We start from the raw sequence: 7132 nt of genomic DNA on the forward strand, positions 1-7132 counted from the left end.
TAAAATCGAAACCGGCAAAGAAGCTACGAAGTTCTATATGTCGCCTCTTTCGCGATTTATCCCCTCGTCGTTGCCTTTTCCTTTGACGAATCGCAACGAAACGAAGTCTCTAGTTTCCCAACGCCTCGTCGATCGAGCCTCAAAAATTCGAACGGCTCTCGGGCCAGATTTTTTTAGAAATTATCGTATCACGTTGCTTTTCATACGTTAGTTGCGTGATTCTTTATGCTTCCTTTTCAAGGGATTTCCCATGAGATAGTATCCACGGGAGAAGAAGAGGGGTGAGAAGGAAAAGACGACGACAACGACGACGACGACGACGACGACGACGACGACGACGACGACAAGAAAGCGAGCGAAGGAGACCTTAAAAAAGAAGCAGAAAGGGTACCGAAAAAGTCGACGAAGGGAAACGAGGAGGAAACCGCGGAAGCGGAAGAAGGACACCGCGCCATCATTGGCCATTGGCCATCCGTTTCGCTCCACTTGGAATAGAGACTTGCGCTCGACCGAGAAATTTAACAAGGCGCACGCTCCCTACTGACAATACCCAACTTTCTCACTCCCCCTCTTATGCCTGGATTTTAATTACTTCAATTTAAATCTTCGGCTTTCCTGTCATACAGACTCACGGCAAAGGATCACCGCAAGGTGATCGAACTCTGTGCATTGTGTTGCTCTTCGAGCAGACCGCAACCGAAAAAAGCTAAGAAGTAGGAAAAAGAAAGGAAGGAAAAAATAAGACAGGAAGTAATTGCGAGGCGACAGAAGCAAACCTACGTTATTCAGGGTGATTGGTTCTAGCTACCCGTACACAATCGTACACGACAATCAGCGTCGTTCTACATCGGCAATTACCGTTCGTAATACGGTTAGGTTACTGTCAGATCGCATTGGCATTCGCGCACTTGGATGCCTCGCCAAAATCTTTTATTCATGCTATCAAGTTTGCATTTAAAAACTCCGTCCTCTCGACCGTGGCGGCACTTCGAATCGCTACTTTTCAACGGGTACCTTTCAACCCTGACTATTCCCGGAAAGATCGAGATTCAGTTCGCGCGCCGCACGTACGAGCAGACGTTATGCAAATCTACGGCGGCGCGACATCGCGGCCACGATTTTCCCGCGATTGCAACTTTTAACCGCAAATTGGGATAAATCGATCAATTTCCACTTTCATCTCGTTCGTCGTCGATTCGATTCGATTCGTGGCTGTCTGCGACAGCAGTACTCTACGACTATATTGGTACGCGACACTTACGATTATGAAAGGCGTCCGCACCGATGGCGGATGATCAAATCGAACGACCGTCTTTTTTTTTATTTTCTCTCTCTTTTTTTTTTTTTTTTTGTTCCGCAACATAGGTCCCGGAGAAGCGTGGTTCTAGGGCGATCCGGTTCGCTACGTTCATTCGACGTATAACACAAGAACTCGAAACGTGTGAGCGCGTAGCTATTCACAAACGAAATGGGAAGCGCTTCCTGCTGACCATTCGCGTCAGTTCGATCTATTGTCGAGTAAGTTTGTGACAGTGTATATAACGGTGGTGCACGGCTACTGGTGTGCCCGGCTCTATCACGATATCTTTCTCGTTCGTTCGACCAATTCCACCCGTTTCCCTACGATCGAGAAAAAATAGTTACAACCGGCGTTCAAGTGGATTATCACGTATATTAAGTTACATCGATAGATTAGTACACCTTGCGCCCAGCGAAAATCAGGAAATTACTGTAGGCAAAAGTTTCTGTATACCTGTAACGAGAGAGCACCCTCCGACGGGTTTAACGAATTTCCAGGGCAAAAACCAGCTTCCACGCTTCCTGATTGAATCGCTAAGACGCGAGACGGTGCTGGCTTCGTATAATAAACAGATTGGCCAGCTGTAGATTGGATAACACGCCGAGCGAACGAAAATCCACGATATACCTAAAAGAAAAAGAAGGAAAGCGAATTCGGTCGGGCTAGATGAAAACAGAGGAAGATGCTTGCTCGCAACGAGTGGTACAAGCCTAGCGTGAAATCGATGCTTGAAAATTAGACAAGAGTAATATTTTGCGTTAACTACGGTTCGATGAATCTCGAGTGTCTTCCATTCTTCGAGTTCCAGCTAAATTTCAACAAACTCTTCGAACGGTGACATTGCACAATGTTGAACAGTGACGCGTAATAGACTTCAACGAACATCCGGTTTCACCCGGAAGGCCGCACCCGTCACGGTTACTCCCGGCATAGTTACAGAGCCGAGGCACGCTGGCATAACGCGATTCTTCTTCTGTTTCGACAGTGCGTCACGTTTTATTACCAAAGGACGGCGTATCGTTGACGACGGCCAGCACTGGTGCATCGGCCAGTCTCTCGTTGTCCTTTGACCCGATGACACATCGGCTGTTGCGTGCTACGCAGACACGGTCACCCGCGATCAATCGTACGATTAATCGTTGCGAGAACTTCGTGACACGCCTGCCCTTCGTATTCTGACTTTGAAGTCTCCACGCATCGAGCCTATCGTGTCAGATTTAAAAGTATAAAGTTTTGCTCGTCGATAGGAACGAACCGAGCAAAATTCTCGCCTCTTACGTTGGTCATCGTGGTCGACGACCGTTTACGGACGAAGAACGAAGAAGAAACGGAATTGCACGGAACGAAATTAAAGGTACGTCTGTAGGATTACGCGTTCGCCTCGAAAGGGAGCGAGAAAAATTTTCCAGAGATCCGGTTTTAAGTAATAGAACTGCTTGTCGTGCAGCCGCGGCACGTGACACCGTGTCCCCCTTCTCTTGGCACGTAAGCAAAGCAATTAGACGGAAGTGCGAAAGAAAAGGTGCGCGAGCGTAATGACGCAAGCAGGGTAGAGCGTGGCCGTCCAAGTGTTTCCAGATGGATACACCAAACCCCTCCGTTCGTCCACGGACGAATGTGTAGTTGCTCGTTGTCGCCGTCGTCGTCGTCGTCGTCGTCATCGTCATCTCCTATTTTTTTTAGCCCTTTGCGCCGGACCCTCGTCCTCGTTGCCTCCAAACTGACCGTAAATAGAACGCGATTCATCGACACATAGGCCGAGTTGTATCTGCACGAAAAACCAAGGATCGATCGGTCGGCCTCGTTTAATTTTAATCGAGCACCGCTTCGACCGTTCGACCAGAACGTTGTTTCATTTTACTCGAAAAATTGGGAATCCCCCGTAATTGGACTGTGTGTAAACCAGTCGAACTTGGAAAAAAGGAGAACGAACGAAGAGATATAATACAACCGGACGAGTCTCTCGCAAGAAATTACAGACGAAAAGAAAAATATATACAGGGAGAACGATTTCGTTATCCACTCGAAGGAAATCCGGATAACCCCGATGCACACTCGTCGCCTTGTTCCGCGTTGAATCCTCGACGGACCCGGCAGCTTCTTTCTTTCTTCTTCTTTTAGGATTGCAGCGACTCGGACAAGCTACTAGATCGATAGGGAACCCTAGTCCGGGCACGGTGTCGTAGGCATCGTCGCAGAGCAGGCCGCAATATATATATTTACATACACGAAACCTCGGTCAAAGCCTTTACTTTGCCAACCGATATCAGTCGTAGGAGTCACGCTAGCACGCGTCTACGGGATACCCCCTTTTCGTCGAGATGTCGACCGAATTGGAGATGACCCTTTCGCGTCGCGCAACCCCGCTTTTAACCGGGACAATGGTCAGGGGCGAACGTTGCAGGAACTTCCAGCTGCGAGCAAGGATATATCATCTGTTAGAACGTTCGTTAGACCACGCTACGTAAATTGTTCTCTTCCAGAGGACGATATATTCAGGCTACTCTGTATATCGTTTCATTTCCCACGATTTTCATCCGCGAATCATTTTCCAACGGTTCGTCGTGCCGCTATACGAGAAGTTTGTTTAGAAGTTGCCTGGTTAAAGGTTTTCCGGCGTCTCAAGTAATACGCTATAAGGATGATCGATAAATAGAATGTTGAATCTCGAATACCTGTTGAATAGGGAAACGAAGTTGTCGACGGTGAACAATTTTGAAGTTTTTACAGTTACTGCCGCGTAGATGCCTTTTTATTTACGGCTGAAGAACGTAGAATGGTCGCGGTATTTCCGCATGTTCGAAAGGATGAATGATCTTTTTGAAAGTCCGTGAATCGATGGTCCCGGTAAGCTTCTCTTCCTCTTCCTATCTCCGCCTCTGCCTTCTCCCCGTCTTTTTCTTCCCCCTTCTTTTTTTTTTGTCATTTTCAGAAGTTATAACCCTGCGGGGTCGAATCACGGCAGGAATCCCGTGGCGAACGATGATAGAAAGGGTCCCTGACGCCTGAAGGAGGGATAATTGCGCGTCGGGGTTGACTTATAGCTTCTAAAATCGGTAGCGTCTCCATTCGAAATCCTTGTTTCGTCGTCGCCTTTCTTCGTCCTGCTCCTCCTTCGCGCCATCATGAACTCTCATTAAAATCTCGTCGTTTAAACGCGTTATGCGTTGATCTAGAAACGACGAACCGGGAAACGAGACAAAAAAGTAAGAAACAGCATGGAGATAGAGGGAGAATGACGGGGGAGGGCGGGGATTGAGAAAATATGAACGATTCACGCAGCTAACGAACAATCCGAGCAGCAACTGAATAATTTCGCAACGAGGCCGAGAATGGATTATTCGTTTGGAAGTTGCTAAACGACACCTTACGCGTCGCTGCACGCGGGCTAGATTGAAATCAAAGTAAGAGAAACTTGGAGTTTCGTGTAATTACAAGTGTTTCCTGCCGGAGAAGGTAACCGGGCTCGACTAATCCGAACCGTTGGCAGGCACTTAGCGAAGTTTCGATTGTGCTCAGCGTGCATGTTTTCAGCGTAAACCCATCGTCGTGGGCTCGGAAGCGCAGAGCAGGAAAATAAGAGAGGCAAGGTGCGCACAGGCCGCGGCAGCTTCGGCTGGAACAGCGTTCGAGGGTGGAGGATCAGGTGCAACCCCCGAGTTTCTTCAACTACCTCGAAGCAACACGGGCTGCTCGAACATCGAGTGAACTTTATTAAGCGATATTTCTCTAATTATCTGAGTCGCGGCCCGTGGCGAGTAAAACTCTGCGCGCCTAGCTGTTCGTAGCGCCATATTCATGGGGGGGGGAGGGGGGAGGACGGCGCGTTAAGCGCCTCGAAAGCATAAACATTAAAAAGAGCCGGGGCATCGAAGTTAGCGGCCGCTCAGCCGGCTTACTTCCTCCCGGCAAACTGGAAAACTTCCATCGTCGAGCATTTCGAGGAAAAAGTTGAAAGATTAAACGCCACGCGATGTTATCGCCGGGACGCGAAACGGACGGCCAACAACGTACAGTGTTGCGGAGAGGCGCTTTTCTTTCGCTAATTCTAAACGTTACGTCGAAAGAGGCTACGAAGAAGGTCCGTTTAAGCTTCGATTCGAGCGTACGAGACGCGAGGATACAAATCTCGTTAGCTAATTTAGCGTTTACGAGCTAAGATAGGTGAAATCCGATAACGATAAACCGTGTCAAACGAGTGTCTCAACAGCCCGGGATTAAAGGACGCTGTTCCTTCTTTATTGGTGCTATTTAATAAATAATGACGTGCCGCTGGTTTGCACAAGACACGAAGGGAAAGAACGATAAACGAGTAGCGCACAGTCTAGATACGTTACTGGCGGAAGACGTTCAACCCCTCTAGCTACTCGGTGTCTGGGAATGGGGTCGTTATCGCACTCGATGTTTATTACTTGAGTTGGAAAGCGGGGACAATAATTGGATGGTTTAATTCGTTGAAAAACTTTCTTGTAACTCAGAGAGGCGTGGACGTCGTCGCGATTGTAATCGTAAATCGATGCGTTAAATAATAAAGCGGACGTCGCATTACCATCAGACTTATTCCGCTTGTATCGGTTGAGGAAACCGTTTCACGGAGAAGAATTTGTAATTCGTGAATCGTGATTTTCGAAAAGCAAGAACGGAAAGTCGCGAGTCTTTTGGAACGACTAAATTTTGGTTTCGTACGTGAATCGAAACGATCTTTGCCCAGGAGGCTCGCAGTCACGGTTCCGGGCAAGTGACTATGGCTCGAAATAGCGCGGAATAAAATTCGCTGCTCTCTCGAACGGCCAGGTGGTAATTACGTGTAATTTATATTACTTGCCATTGAGATGCAAATCTGCGAACCATGCATGTCGGTCCTAGGCTCGACAGTGGCGTTTCTCCGCCTCCCGTACCTCGTCGTCATTCGTAGCACCATTTTCATCGGTTCCCCTCTCTGTTTCCCTCCCTGCCTCCCACTTCTTCGCGTCTTTTCTGTCCTCGGCATTATATTCGGTACTGAAAAGTCGAGCTCGATCGTCTGACGATATCATCGAGAAGGTGAACGAACTTCGGAACTTGCCTGATGAAAAAGCGTACAAAGCCAGACGTACGTAGAATTCAAGGACAACTCGCTGATACTCCGGTTACGAGAGAGAATCGAATTTATCTCACTTACATTTTCGCGAGACTCGTTTCCCCTTCTCTTTAGTTGTCTCGTCCGACCAACGAGCGAACCAAGAAAACGAGACAAATGCTGGCATTAGCCGGAAGCTAGGCTATTAATCAGACAACAAGAAAATCTTATTAACGGTTAGATAGTAACAGGTCTGGCTGGGAATTAATTTCGCTCGATTTCGATGTGTCTCTTTCGCAGCCGCAACCAACCAGGTATTATACGTGGCATCAAAGCCAAGGGACGCAAAGTGCATATTCCATATATGCAACAGGATTCGAATAGGCATGGCGCGAATGCAAGTGGAAATCCCGAGAAACGTAGTTAGAGATAAATAGACAGTGGGACGCGGGGCGACACCGTTGATGAAAGAGAGACAGCGAGAGTCGGCAGCTTAGATACGGCTGAATTGGCTAGTATCGTCAGTCTTTTGATCTAAACTAAAATACCAGGCCGAAACAACGGCCAAAGCAAATCTGTTCAAAGTGCTTGTCCTCTTCAAAGTACTTGGTTACGTCTATCTCGCTCCGACCCGCGCCACGATATACCCCAATGACCAATTATCTTTGTATCTTTGCCGATGACAAGTGAACCGCGAGTAAACTGTCAACCGGGGGGAAAGGGTTTGGTATGTGTCGGTTTATCGGCAAGGGTTGTGTAGCCGGTGCCAGCTC

This window comes from Bombus pyrosoma, linkage group LG2, assembly GCF_014825855.1.
Source record: "Bombus pyrosoma isolate SC7728 linkage group LG2, ASM1482585v1, whole genome shotgun sequence".
Lineage (NCBI taxonomy): Eukaryota > Metazoa > Arthropoda > Insecta > Hymenoptera > Apidae > Bombus > Bombus pyrosoma.